The sequence below is a fragment of the Papio anubis genome, chromosome 3 (genome assembly GCF_008728515.1).
Source record: "Papio anubis isolate 15944 chromosome 3, Panubis1.0, whole genome shotgun sequence".
NCBI classification, from domain to species: Eukaryota; Metazoa; Chordata; class Mammalia; order Primates; family Cercopithecidae; genus Papio; species Papio anubis.
In genome coordinates this window covers 75,155,122-75,169,440 of record NC_044978.1, presented here as the reverse complement: position 1 = coordinate 75,169,440, position 14,319 = coordinate 75,155,122, and the positions used below count along the sequence as shown (strand labels likewise).

At 33.7% G+C, this 14,319-nt stretch overlaps 1 protein-coding gene and 1 long non-coding RNA gene across 4 annotated transcripts in view; one reads left to right on the top strand and one right to left on the bottom strand.

The window, feature by feature from the left end:
- The window catches only part of ARSJ (arylsulfatase family member J), an 85,993-nt gene that overhangs the window by 11,961 nt on the left and 59,713 nt on the right, over positions 1-14,319 (bottom strand). The gene's annotated exons all lie outside the window — the stretch shown is intronic.
- LOC108586066 overlaps positions 1-14,319 on the top strand; it is a 77,772-nt gene that overhangs the window by 57,844 nt on the left and 5,609 nt on the right. The gene's annotated exons all lie outside the window — the stretch shown is intronic.

The following is a 14,319-nucleotide window of genomic DNA, read 5'->3' as shown; positions in this document are numbered from 1 at the left end:
TGTTGGCCAGTCTGGTCTCAAACTCCTGACCTCAGGTGATCTACCTGCCTTGGCCTCCCAAAGTGCTGGGATTATAGGCGCAAAGCCACGGTGCCCAGCCTCAAAGTCTTTTAAAGTTCTTATAATGGAATTAATTTGAACAAACTTTAATCTCTTAATTATATGACTGAAAACTGACAAGATAGGAGAAAAGATATATAGAATCAGAGTATTATTATTATTATTGCTTTTAACCTAGGAGCCTTCTAAATCATTAGCTCCTAAGTAGTTTCCTGAAATCATTTATTTCAAGCTAACTATGAATTACTAAAAATACATGGAAAAATTGTAGAAAAATCTCCTGTTTGATTGTCAAACAATAGTTCATTCTTAATAGCTAATTTGTTAGATCTGTGAAATGAGAAAGAGGTTTTTGACTACACAATACATTATTGTTTAAAAATCATTTTAGAATAAATGTTTTAGCTAGTGCTACAAATTATATTTTTCAAAAAATAACAGGTAATAAGTCCTTATGTATGTTTCCCACAGTGTCTCTTTTTAAAAAATTATAATCACTTATAGTCTAAGAAAGCATAACACTTTCTCATATGTTAAAAATTAAGTGAATGTTAATTTCTTGCATTTTTCTCTTTCCAGTGGTATTTTGCAAAGGGGGTTTTCCGAGAAGGGGTTATTATTACACAAGTGTATGAATTTTCACTTGGGCCAAGACATACCAGTTCGTTTCTGACATTTTGAAACTGATTGATTCTATAGTTATAAGTACAAGAACACTTTTAAAATAGAATATATAAAAATGAAAATAAAATTAAGGTTGTAGAAAATTGTCAGGGTAAATATGTAGATATTCTTGGAATCAAATTAAAAAAAAAATTGAGGTCAAAAGCGACCGTTTTCACAGGTATTTCACCTGAAAGGCCAACATGTTATACATGCCTTGGATGAATAGTTCTATTTATTTTTAATGTTTTAATAATAGCATGATGAAACTATGAGCTTTTTGAAGTGTTAATTGCAACACACACTGATGTTTCTGTGGGTGCTGGAGTGATATCTGATCACTATTGCAAAGCAGCATTCACATGGACCCTATTTACTCTGCTGATCATTTAGCTGTCAGTTTTGCAATAGTCATGGTCATGGTAATTTAAAATGTAAGAAACTCCCAAAGAAATAGTCATTTCATAAACATCATAAGTACCAAGTTTAGAAGGCATTGTTACTGTTCTTGATCTTTTTTTTTTTTTTTTTTTTTTTCAGACAGAGTCTCGCTCTATCGCCCAGGCTGGAGTGCAGTGGCATGGTCTTGGCTCACTGCAACCTCCGCTTCCTGGGTTCAAACAATTCTCCTGCCTCAGCTACTCGAGTAGCTGGGATTACAGGTGTACACCACCACACCTGGCTAATTTTTGTAGTTTTAGTAGAGATACTGTTTCACTATGTTGGCCAGGCTGGTTTCGAACTTCTGACCTCAGGTGATCCACCTGCCCCGGCCTCCGAAAGTACTGCCACTGCACCTGGCCTGTTCTTGAAAATTTTTAGTCCAGTCCAGGATCCAAAACATTCACTTGTGAAAAAACTAATTTTAGACACAAGTGGATGTTTTCTAAAATTAGAAAAGACTAATTTTTCACACAAGTACATGATAAATTAGTAAATACCCATTAATGGAAACTTGGAGGAAATTAAAAAGGAAGACATCTATATGGGTAAAATTTTGGGGAATCATTTATGGGGATGAGTTATTAACAAAATAATTATGTTATGCAGAAAATGGATTTGACTGGGATGGCTATTCAATTCATCAAATGGTAAACCAATTAAGCATTTTTAATTAAATTGGTCATTGTCTCACCTATTGACAAAGGCAACAGGAAAAGAGGCTTATGAAAAACATAAAATACAGGAAACGTTTGCAGAAAATAAAAGAGAAGGCAAGAAGAGGTTTGCTGCTTTCAGAAAATGGTGTAGCCTTCGCAGATAAATAGGAGTTCAGAGCTATTAATCAACTATGAGTTTTCTGTCTTCTGTAGAAAGTAGAATGGTTTTTAAATTGGAAAATGTGGAACCAGCAACATAAAAGTTTGACAGCAGCTTATAACAGGGAAGAGGTTTTCAGGGCAGCTCCTGTTTCAATGAGTTCCAGCCTCTATAGTGGAATAGGAGGAAGTTTCACGTTATTTGGGGTGTGAGTTAAGGGTGTAGGTTTTGGAATCAAACAGACCTGGGTTTGAATTTGCTCCATTGCTTATTATCTTTGTGGTTTTGGGAAGTACTTAATCCCTCTGATCCTCAGTTTCCTCATCTGTAAAATAGGGATAATAATACATATTGGGTTGCTGCAAGCATTGGAAGGGAGCAGAGTCTAGTAAGGAGGGTACATTTCATCAGTGATAGCTTTAACAATTATCCCAGAGTGCTGAATTGGGTGTCACTAACATTTGCATAATGCTTTTTTAATTTATAGATGTTTATTCATATGTATTATTGCATTTAAGTTTCATTACAACAGTGAGAAGTCAGATTACTTAAGTTCATTTTATAGATGGGAAAATAGAGATGTAGAGAAGTTGTGGTTTTCTCCCCAACACCCTCAACCTGCCCCACCCAGTTGTGAAACTGATTCTTGATCAGCAGTGGCAAAGTCCGATGTTCTCTCTGTTCTTGTTAAGAGTTAATATCAGTACTTTTTGAAAAATCAAGGAGCAGAGGAAAGATGCCAGGTGTCTTGAGAAGCAAATCTGTTCTAACTTTCCAATTAAAGAAAGGAAGGATTTGTAAACTGGATAGTGAGACTTATGTTGATCCCAGAAAAATTTGAGAATGATTTTTTTTTTAAAGTACATGATTTGTGAGCACTTCAAAAATAACAAATGAGACAAAGTCAAAAAAGAATAGTCCTGCCAAGTTAGCTTCATTGTCTTTTTAAAAAAAGATCAGCATTAGGTAAATAGCTTAGGAATGATTTAGCGTTTGAAAGGGCTGCCCATTATTCTTTTTTAAAATAAAATAATGAAAAATCAACTGTATGTTAGCACTTTAGTTGGAGATAAGAATGATAATCTTACACTTTAATGAAAGTCAATGTAATATGAATTTTTTTTTACTGATATACTCTTCTCTGGCCTCCACAACTCTGTGGAGCAGGTAGGAGTGTTTCATTTAACAGAAAAAAAGAAAAGAAAGAAAAACAACTCAGAAAATAAGCCCTCACAGCACTACTCAAAATAGCAAGACTTGAAATCAACCTAAATCCCCATAAATAGGAGATTGGATAAAGAAAATATGGTACTTATAACCGACAGAATACTATGCAGCCATAACAAAGAACAAAATCATGTCCTTTGCAGTAACATGGATGTAGCTGGAGGCCATTATCCTAAGTGAATTAACACAGGAACATAAAGCTAAATACCACATGTTCTCACTTGTAAGTGAGTGCTAAACTTTGATTGCACATGAACACAAAAAAGGGAACAAAAGACACCAGGACTCACTTGACGATGGAGGGTAGGAGACAGGTGAGGATTGGAAAACTACCCATTGGGTACTATGCTCACTACCTGGGTGATGAAATAATCCGTACACCAAACCTCCGTGACATGCAATTTACCCATGTAACAAAACTGCACATGAACCCCTAGAACCTAAAATAAAAACTGTAAGGAATTAAAAGAACGAGACTAAAGAGACATGACAATTAAATGCAATATGTGGTTTTGAATTGGAATAGTTTCAATAAAGAACATATTTAGAGAACTGGCAAAACTTAAATGGGGTCTTGGGATTAAAATGGAATAACAATGTTTTCTGATTTTGATGGTTTTGTGGCTAACATAGGAGAATACTCTTGTTTGTAGGAAATACTAAAGTATTGAAGGTGATAGGACATCATGTTGGCTCTTAACTCTCAATTCAGGAAAAATGCTATTTGTGCTGTACTTGCAATTTTTCTGTAAGATTGTCTCAAAATTTAAAACAAGTTGTAAGAAAATCTAACAGGGATAAATAAAAGATATTTTATTTAAAAATCAATTTTTTACATGTTAGCTGTATAAGACTATATCAATGGATCTGAGAAGTTAAATATATCAGACTACAAATTTAATAAAAAGCAAAAGAGAAAAATGAGAGCTATAATTGTAATTAATCTTTACATTATATAAAGGCAGTGTGTAAATTCTGATGAGTAATAATCCCATTATGTTAATTAGAACACATCTGAAAAATAGTATTCAATATTTAAGCATGTACCCCAATATATGTACATTTACTTATTTATAAATTACACTCAAGCATATTGTATTAATTTAGGAACATTATAAAACTTACACAGAATAGAAATTAAAAGGGATGAGATAAAAATAAATGTAAGTAGAATTTCTTATATTTCTTTTTGCATCCTTATAAATCATCTTGCATTACCCTTTGGTGTATGTACTCCAATTTGGAGACCACTGGTATAGAAAGTAGATTTTAGAAAGATGAGAGTTGAAACACAGATGGTTTAGAGAAGAATTTTTCTAAACAATTCTTCTAATTGTTTAGAAGAGATTGTTTAGAGATTGTTTAGATTTGTCTAGATCAAAGATGATGGTGGCTTGGACTACCATCTAGTGGCAGTAAAAATGGAAAGAGGTGGATGGATGAAATGTATATTTGGATTTAGAACTGATAGGACTAAATCAGTGAGAGAAGGATAGAAGGAGTGGAAAAGAAAAGAATTAGGAATGATTTCTAGATTTGTTTTTATAACCTGGAGAGTGGTAGATAGTTCAACTCCTCTCTGTTTTATTTCAAAGTATAGAATTAGGACTAATGGTCAATATTATAAAGAGGCTGATTTCAACTCAATGTGAAAAATAACATTCTAAAAAAGAAAATAAACAAAAAAATTGTAAACAGGCTAGATAAGCATTCGCCAAGGATTCTGTAAAAGAGATTCCTGAATTAGAAATGAAGTCCTAGATGACCTGTGATATGGTTTGGCTGTGCCCCCACCCAAATCTCATTTGAATTGTAGTTCCCATAATCCCCACATGTCATGAGAGGGACGTGGTGAGAGGTAATTGAATCATGGGGGCAGTTTTCCTCATGCTATTCTCGTGATAGTGCGTAACTTCTCAGGAGATCCTATGGTTTCATAAGGAGCTTCCCCCTTCGCTTGGCTCTCATTTCTGTCTCCTACCGCCATGTGAAGAAGGGTGTGTTTGCTTTCCCTTCTGCCATGTTTGTAAGTTTCCTCAGGCCTCCTCAGCGTTGTGAAACTGTGAGTCAATTAAACATCTTTTCTTTATAAATTACCCAGCCTCAGGTATATCCTTATAGCAGCATGAGAACAGAGTACTACACCTCTAAGTTTCTTTCTAACTATAAGAATCCATGAGTCAAAGACTATTGCTCAATGTGTCAATAAAAGGTCTCCATTTAACATCAGAACAGCTTCACAATACCAAGTTTATAATATAATTTACAGATATTTCATAGGGAAGATTCCACAAATATCAATGATATATTTAACATTTATTTGTATAAGATGAAATTAGTTTAAAAATAGAATTTTTATATAATACATTTCAAATGCTTGCATTACCTTTGCTAAAAAATAAAATAATTTTGAAATTTAGTAGATTTTTTTACAGTCTGTCTACCTTGTGAAGAAAATTCCATATGAATAATAGTAAACCTAGAGTTGTTGCCAGATCTGTTAAAAGCAATCGCCATCATTTTAACTTTACTGCCAACTTAAAAGAAAAATGCTAAGTAGACATTTCAGCTTGGCATTAGAATATGTGAAGGTTTATAATTTTTTATATTAATTTGTATTACTGGGTGCTGGATACTATAGGCTATGAATTCTCCTTTGACTGAAAATATTGTCTAAGGTAATGCTATTGTTTTAACCTAATTACATATTTAATGTACTCTTGTAAGTGGCATAAAATATGAATACTAATAGTTTTATGCAGACTTTAAAGTCCAGAATGGTTAGCAAGTAAAAAATAGGCCAATAGTGGAGTAGAAATTCGTATTTTGAAGGGAAGAAAATAAGTGCAAGAGACTGTACTTTACAAATCAAATATCACTCAGATATTTATGTAGGAAGAATATAACTAATTTTCCGTATTCTGAAAGGTGTTTGCTTATGACTGCCTTCCAAAAGACTCTCTTGTCTATAAATACATTCTATTTATGGGCCTTAATTTTATCTTTCAGTTAATTATATCATCTGGAAAGGGGTGAAAGAGGGGCAGGCTGTGGCAACAAATCTATGCCTAGTTGTTCAATCTCATGAATGAGTGAGTTAATTGCTTGTTTAACACTCCTTCTATACTGTGCTAGCTTTGGGGATTATAACAGGTGAATAGGATGGTCTCTGCTCTCAAGGAACTCAGTGTAATTGGAACAGACAAACCATTAGGGCATTATTATGATAGGACTAAGTGTTACAGTAGAGAACCACAGCATTTTATGGGTGCTCATAGTAGAGTCAGGAAACCTCTCAGAAGAGGCCATGTTTCATTTGAGTTTTAGTGCATTCAGGAGTATTTGGGTGAGTGTGGAATGAAAGCAGGTAGTGCGAGCAGCTGAAACAACTTAGACAAAAGAGCATTCACAAGGGAAGGTAAATCTGATTTGATATTTGCAGGAGGAGCCATCCAGGTGAAGAGTTGAAGGGAAGACAAAGAAAGTGTTTCAGTAAGTGTAGAATGTTTGAATGCAAAAAGTGAGAGAGAATTTGGGTCTCTGTAGATCAACAATTTATAATATTAGAATATAAGGGTAGAGATTCAGACATCTTGATGGGAGACTAGTCTATAGAGGTAAGTAGGTGTTCAATGATGGGTGCTGTATTAGAGGATAGAGCTGTACTAAGGTTTTCTTACTTAATGTGAAGGTCACAGGAAGTCACAGAATACTTCTGAAATGAGAATGATACAATTGAAGCTTTGCTTTGGAAAAATCAACTCTGGTTGTAGTGTGAAGAATGGATTGGAGTGCAACAAGACCTAGGCAGGAAGATGTGCCCTGATCTAAGAGATAAAGGGTGACATCCAAGACTGAGATTCGTTACAGTGAGGATGCAGTAAAGGGAAGATTAGATATTATAAAGAGAGACATTTGATAGGGTTACAGACTATATGTGGGAAGTGTGGGAGAAAGAAATGTTAAAGATGAGTCCAAACTGTCTGGTCTGGGTGGCCGGGTGAAAGGAAATCTTTGCATTGAGTTAAGAAATCCAGAAAAAAGGGATAGGAATAAATAGGAAGACAATGATTCCTGCCCTGCATTTAGCAAGAGGCACCTGTCAGATATCCACTTGGAGATGTATAGGATAAAGTAAAATAAATAATTGATGAATACATTTTAGCTGCTCCTGCCACACACATGCACAAAAGGGTAACTATGTGAGATGATGAATGTGTTAATTTGCTTCACCATAGTAACTAATTTAGTGGTTATGGATAGCCCATTATCATACTTTATACATTAAATATACACAATAAAATTTATTGAAAAGCAAATAGTGGTATGCTACCCAAATTAGGTTCCATAATGTTTTTCACCTGCATTACAGTTAAGATGATATGTATTTCTTAATGAAAAATAGTGGAAAGCAATGTTACAATAAAAATGCAGTTAATTTAATTATGAAATAGAGATCTGAGACTCATTAACTTTTAGGTGGTAGGTGAATTCATGGGAATTCAGAAGGCCATACATGGAGCCCAGGTAATACCATCATTTAGAAGAAAAGCAAGGAGCAGCATTAAAAGAGTCTGAGGTAAATCATCTACCCTGTGAGCTAGAGCAGTGGAGAAGAGTTTTAGAGTCAACTGCATCACTTACTATAGAGAAGCCAGGGAAAGTGAGAATTGCACAGCATCAACTGGATTTGGCAATAAGCATGCAGACCTTATAAGCTATTCTCTAGTAGAATGGTGTGGGAAGAAACTGGATTATAGTGGATTGAGACATGAGTGGAAAGTGAAAACGCATAGATGGTAAGCATACACTATTTCAAGATACGTAGATGAAAAAATAAAAGAATATGGTGGGATGATAAGTGCTGATGTAGAAAAGTGTGTATGATGTATTATTAAGTAAAAGACCATCTGGCTATGGCAGAATATCTATTGTATTATTACATTTTTACAATAAAAAATGTATAGGTTCCATGAGGGCAGGAAGTTTGTTCACTGGTATATCCATATCACCTGAAACAAGACATGGCTCATAACAACACATCAATTGTTGAATGAATAAATGAGAATGTGTATGTGTATGTTCATAAAGAGATAAAGATGAAGAAAAATGTAAACATATATAGCAAACTGTTGAACATGATTATTTCTGGGAACATAATAATTGTGGGAGGAGAGAAGCTTTCAACTTGTTATGTAAATTTATAAATAAATAAAATTTAGATGATTAGGTTTCAAAAACAATAGCTTATTATACTCAGACTAATTGTATCAAGGCAACTAATTAATTTGAAATAAAAAAGATTAAATCTAAATGCCAAATGAATGGATACACTCACTCATCTCCTGTTCTGCCTAGCAGGGACATCTGCTTAGGAGATTACCTTCGGTCTAGACAAAAGGGGATGGAATGAGCTAAATAAATTCTGTAATTACCCCTGAAATCCAGAAAAAATGTATCTTTTCACTACACAAGCAGATGAGGAAACTTGTCAAGTAACTTTTAAATTTCTGCCTTTGGATAATCTTTCCTAGTCTCTGCTATTTGTCCTTTCAATTGCCTTACTCATCCATTGTCGGTGAACCTTCAGGACACCAAAGCTTTTTCTACATTGATTACAATTTTCCTGGTCTCTTTGGAAACATAGCTACAAATAACACGCTATGTGATTGTTTTCTGGAAATAGTTTTCATCCAAAAATAAGTTTCTTTCCTACTAGATGGTCTTTTCTTTGACTCGTATTATCTCATGTTCTTTTCTCTTTTTTGGAATTATTTATTTGAAGGCCCATACTTCAAAAATTAAGATTTAATATATAAGTTACAGACTACCAAATACCTATTGACATGAATATTCACTTATATAATTAATGAATCTCTCATTTATAAAATTACTTACAGAATAAAATTTAAGAGTGAACTCCAGGGGTACATTTTAAAATTATCTAATTTACAGAGACTGTTTCAAGGATACATACACTCCATAAAGCAAATGGACCCACACTGTCAAAATAATATTTATATTTTTCTTGCTATTTTCAATATGTTCACAGAATAATATAAAATTAATTTTTAAAGAAATGTACTAGTTTTTATCTCCTGTATTGTAAGCAGAAATTGCACTTAGATGAACAGACTGGGGAGTAACTTAAATACGAAACTATTCCTGATACTACTAACTTTGCCCTATAGACAGAATGTGTTAAGGAAGATATCCTTAAGAAATATCATAGTAATATTAGTTAGAATCCTCAATGTAAGGTATAGATTGCTTAAAGAGAATTTAAAATCCTTTCATTTTTAGATTTTTATTTATTTAGTTTTTGAGATGGAGTCTTGCTCTCTTGCCTAGGCTAGAGTGCAATGGCGTGGTCTCAGCTCACTGCAACCTCCACCTCCCAGGTTCAAGCGATTCTCCTGCCTCAGCCTCCCGAGTAGCTAGGACTACAGATGCCCGCCACCATGCCTGGCTAATTTTTGTATTTTTAGTAGAGATGGGGTTTCACCATGTTGGCCAGGCTGGTCTCGAACTCCTGACCTCGTAATCCACCAGCCTTAGCCTCCTAAAGTGCTGGGACTACAGGCGTGAGCCACCGCACCCGGCCTAAAACCTTTTAAATATTTTGAAAATATGATCTCTCACTCTGCTTTATATGAATTGGTCCATTAATATTTAGTTATTCTCATACGGGCAGGACTGCCATATTTAAGAAGTTTAACATTTTCTTTGTGCCTTTAACTTTGAAGAAAGAAACATTATCAAAATTTTCATATTTATGTTCACCAGGTGGCTTTTCCAGAAAACAGCCCAGCAAAAAAGTGATAATGTTCTTCCATTCTTGAGGAGAATTGCTTTCTTTTAGCCATGGTTAGGAAATATCTGGCAAATAACTGAGTGTCTTTCCACCTGCAGTTAGCCACACATAGATGAAAGTATTTAATGTCAAACTCATATGGACATATCAGTGTCTTAGTTGCAAGCCATGTGACAACAAACTGAAATTCAGCATAACTTAGTAGAGAAAATGGGGTAGTCTCCAGAAAAAAAAAATCACAAATTTATTAAGTACCCACACTATTCCAGGCACTGTATTGTGGAGAAACATAAAGAATAGTGAGAGTTTATGAGAAATAACTCTGTAAGAAACATTGTGACATACTATATATCCAAAGTAGACAATAAATTTTATGATTTAGAGAAAGTTGAGAAGATAATATATTTGCTTATTCTTCAAAACAGTTGAGTTTGTTGTACTGTCCGTTGATTATTTATAAAGGACATTTATAATTCTGTGTTATAAAGCAGTTTCAGCTGAAAATAAAGAGAATTATTGAGTAAACACTGCATTAATTTGGTATGACCAGACTCTCAAGGCTAGAGGCATCTGGGTATCATTGTAGGCTACAGTGATACCTGATTAATACTATCAATGTAGGCTACAGGTATCATTAAAAATAGTATATATGCTTAATTAACAGATATTAGATATTTTCCCTAAAATATAAATCTCTGAACTTGTAATCTATCTGTGACTTTGCCCTTTTATTAGCATCTTTTCTAAATTCAATAGTAATGGCTATTGGCTCTGTCTCTAATACAGATATTGAGCTATTTTGAATAGTTGAGGATTTATTATTATGGCAGTATTATTAAGCAATTAGTCCTGGCAGATCAAGATATGGAATTAACATTTTATATTCTGAAGTGAACTTTATAAGTAGCTTTAAATGAGAGTAAGAAAATTAGCAAATTAAAATGGACTCCTTGCCCTGATATTTATTATAGATCATCTTTCCTCCTCTATTACATGTACAGTAGCATGGTTATAGCTGACTTAATTTTATATAATTCTTTTCATTTAATTTTCTCCTTTATGTAGAAAACTATGCAGAGTTTTTGTTTGAAATATATTGTAGGGATAATAATTTTTAAAACCAGAAATAAAAAGAAAAAATAAATACACCCTGAAGATCTCTAATAAATAAAACTTGTTGCCTCCAGGATGAAATTCTCCCCACTCTACCTCTGGATCAGAACATCTTTATCATAGTTATCCTTCATCTGCTGCAGGTAAAATACTTGCCTCATTCCTTTCATCACTGAATATGAAAAGCAGATGGTCTGCACTCTTTCTACAACAATAGAGATCATATTTTTGTTCCCAGAAAAGACATCCCAAAGTTACAAGTGAGAAGTGATCACTGCCTAGGCAGACCGTTTTCCTCCAGTGAGGGTTCACTGCTTATAGACTGGAAAGGACACTAACTGGAAAACTCGCAGTTTTAATCTCACATGCCCTCTGGCAACTCTTTTATTTTCTGCCAAAAGTGTGCCCCTCATGGTCAGGGTTGAATCCATAGCCCAATGTCTCCCAGGGTATTTTCTGGGTGGTATGTGAGAAAATGAATATTCTATATTTATTATAAATCTGGTGGGTGGAGAGATTGTTAGAGGGCTCACTTTATCTCTGGACATCTGCTTAATGACTTGACATCATAGGGATTTCTCCAGCATGTATTGTGGAAACAATCCGGCCTACCTTTTCTATTGAGAGAACCCACAATATTAGAAATCAGAATGCCTGGATTTGAATTCTGCCCTACAGGCTGTGTAACCTTGAGCATGTCGTTCAACCTGAACCTCAGTTTTCTCATCTATAAGAGAGATATTAATGACAGCAGCACACCAATGCCACAGGATTTTCTTTTTCTTTTTTTTTTTTTTTTGGTTGGTGAGGTATATAATAAAATGAAATAAAATATATTAAACATATTGCAAATTGCAACATTTTATAAAAATGCTAGTTATAACTAATTGTTACTATATGTTCTCTCTCTTTTTTTTTTTTTGGCCTCTGGTCCATCATCTCTTCAACTCCATGTCTTCCTCCCCCTTCTGCTCTATTGTGTGCAAGTGGTGAAACCAAAACTAAACCAAAGCAAAACATGATACCATTGCTTGGGTCTCATGAAATACTATCTTGCCCACTCTCTGTCTTTCTCCTGGTAGTCAGATTGGAATTTCCAATTGTCAAACTGAAGTTCAACCCATGAAGTTGCTTTCTGTTTTTCCTTTTATTTGACTAATGTGTCAGTTATTTCAATATCTATGGAGGAATGCAAATAAATAATTCACAGTGCTCTAGAGGGAGACACAAGTTAACTTGCCAATTAACTTTATTTTTACAAAATAATAAGTATGTGGAACAGAAACATTTTGTAATAAGGAGGATAGGTGCTGAACCTAAAGGAATATTCATGGTAGGCTGAGTTGTAATTACTTATACTCAAAAACCAACTGATGGATACATCTCAGCTGGGATACTCCATCCAATTTTGTTCTTATTCTTTACTCATATCATAACAGATACGTTTCCAAAACATTATCCAAATACTGCATCTATTACCCTGGGAAAGCCTCCCCATTTTTGACCACAGGTTTCTCAGCTGATTGTATTCTGGGAAGCACCCAGAAAGTACCATTAAAATTCACTGCAGTCAAAGCTGTTTTTTACAGTGTTGCTTCTCTTAGTGCCCATTGCCCCCTTTCCTGTACCAGTGAGAGGAATCATGTGTCCTCATGCTATGCCTTGCCTGCCACCTCCTTTCAAAATTTGTGTTATAACATCCAAAACTATCACCTTCATATTATTGAGCTTTTGCAATCCTGGAAAGCAAAATGTTGTCTTAGCTGTCTTTTTACCAAGATACGAGACACAGATTCTCAAAGTTAATTAAAGGGTATTTTATAATAATATAAGTGAAAATGCATGTAAAAGTGCAATGATTAGCTAAAAATTATGTTCAGAAGCCATATTAATGAAGTTCTTATATGTCACATTCAGAAAAAATTGTATTAGAACACAAGCTAAAAATAAATCATTCATCACAATATAGTTAGAGGAATATTAAGAGAATAATAAGTGATTTGACCTACTAAAAGAGAATTACATTATTTCCCTTTGAAATTTACCAGCATATTATTAGAATCTTCAATATGATTCTTATGAATCTTCAGTATGATTCTTCAATATGAATACTTACCAATAACTCTGAAGTTCTATTATGCATCCTTTATATTAGGTTTATTTTACTTTGAATTGTTATCCTGTAAAACAATATAACTGAAAATCAAAATGGCAAAACCATTTCAAAGAATTTCTATGTCTCAGTTTCCTAATTTGCATGAAATGGGATTAATAATAACACTTTTCTCACTGAGTTACCATGAGGATTAAATGAGCTAATAAATGTGAGGTATGCAGAATAATGCCTAACACATAGAAACACAATATTTAAAAAATTACAGAGTTCCATATGGTTGTTAGAATTTTATCAACTTTACATTTCCCAACCTATTGGTTATTATCTGCTCTTACCTAACCAATGAGTAATAAGAATCTCTAATAAACCACCACTTGTCAACTTTTGGTGCAGTAACAAAGAAGAATATCACAATTATCAGAAAACATGACTCAGGCACACCTTCCTTTTCCAACTACATATCTCCACGATGCTGCATTGTCCTCACATACTTCAACAGAAACAACAAATAGCAATGAGAAATCCAGCTATCTTCTATTAGAGCAGACATTAACGAGATTTGAAAAAATGACAAGTAATGCTACTTTTCAGTACTCATCTTTTATTTTATAGAATATCTTTATATTATAAAATATTTATATTATATGTAAGACTTGTTATTACTTTTGAATGAATAAATAATTTTCAAAATTTTTCAGTTTTAGTTTATATTATGGTAAAAATCAATAGATGTAACTCAGATAAACGAAAGTTGTTTGGGGTCTTTAGAGATTTGTAAGAATACAAATGGGTCCTAATGCCAAAAAGTTTGAGAACTGCTAACGTCTAAAATTTCTTTAAATTATTTTATGGTTAAAATTTTCTGAATAGATATATTAATGCCAATTTATGTCAAACATTCTTTCTTTAGATTTTAAAAATCTCACATTATAAAACCTAAATAACATGATTTTATGATACAGTGTTTTGCAGTAAAAAGAATATGAGATTTGGATTTTCAATTCTAATACTGAATCCATTACTAATGCTGTAGTAAGATAAAAAATATTATTATTTTGAGACAGGG